Below are 1,371 nucleotides of genomic sequence, written 5' to 3' on the forward strand. Positions count from 1 at the left end.
CATGACTACTACCCTGTGGTTTCTGCACCTTTCCAAAATCTGTTTCCCAATCTGTTTCTCCACATTTCTGCTGCTATTGGGGGGCCTATAGTAAACACCCAACAAGGTGACTGTACCTTTCCTATTTCTGATTTCAGCCCATACTACCTCTAAAGGCAGATCCCCCTCGAACTGCCTTTCTGCAGCTGTTATACCATTTCTAATTAGCAACGCCACCCCCCCTCCTTTTTTACCACCCTCCCTAATCCTACTGAAACATCTGTAACCAGGAACCTCCAACAACCATTCCTGTCCCTCTTCTATACATTCTCAAGTGAAATTTAAGAATTGGTGTCATGTTGGCCCAGATAATGCATTTAACGTATAAGCTGCCCTGCATGAGAATGTCTGTGCCACAATGTTCAGCCATTCTAATCTAAAAAACAGATTTACAGAATATATAAAGGATTCATGCGGTTTTTGAACAACATAAAGTGTAATTCGTCAAGTGTGTGTGTTTTTGTGCAGGTTAGGGTATCATGAGTATCTGTGAGAGAGGGTGTGTATGTGTTTGAGTATGCGATTAAAGTGGTATAAGTCTCTGAGATGGTGCATGTGTGTGAGAGAGTGGGAATGTATGTGTGAGCGAATGAGAGAGAGCTTGCATGTGAGAGAGGGTCTGCGTGAGTACATGGGTCTGTAGGAGTGTGTGTGGGTGGGAGTGTGTCTGTGCCTCTGTGTGTGTCGTACAGTGGGATCACCTGTAGTATGACATGAAACCAAGATCCTGGTTGAGAACATCTCCATGGATACCAAAACTTGGCTATCAGCTTCTGCTCGGCCACTTTGCTTTGTTGCTTGTCCCAAAGTCCGCCTTGGAGGATGGTCACCTGAAGGTCCGAGGTCGAATGTCCCGGACCGCTGAAGTGTTCTCTGATGGGGAGGGAACTGTCCTGTCTGTTGATTGTCGTGTGGTGTCCATTGCCATGGCCTCTGCTCGGTCTCACCAACGTACAAGGCCTCTGCTCATCCTTTCCTGCAGTGTACGAGATAGCCAATGTTGGTTGAGTCACATGAGTAGCTACCACATTCATTTGAAAAAATGAGAGACTTAACAAACAATCCAGGTCTTTCTCAATATATAATTTCAGGTACATCACACTATAAACTTTTGTTATAAATTCTGAGTCTTACGATCTTATATTCCACAAACAGCTGATGAAGGAACGTCGCTCCGAAAGCTAGTGCTTCCAATTAAACCTGTTGAGCTATAACCTGGCATTGTGCGATTTTTAACTTTGTATGCCCCAGTCCAACACCAGCATCTCCAAATCATGGACTAATATAGAGAAGGATTCCATACTTTTGCACACAAACCTTTTTTTTAAATCT

The sequence above is a fragment of the Chiloscyllium plagiosum genome, chromosome 2 (genome assembly GCF_004010195.1).
Source record: "Chiloscyllium plagiosum isolate BGI_BamShark_2017 chromosome 2, ASM401019v2, whole genome shotgun sequence".
Taxonomy (NCBI): domain Eukaryota; kingdom Metazoa; phylum Chordata; class Chondrichthyes; order Orectolobiformes; family Hemiscylliidae; genus Chiloscyllium; species Chiloscyllium plagiosum.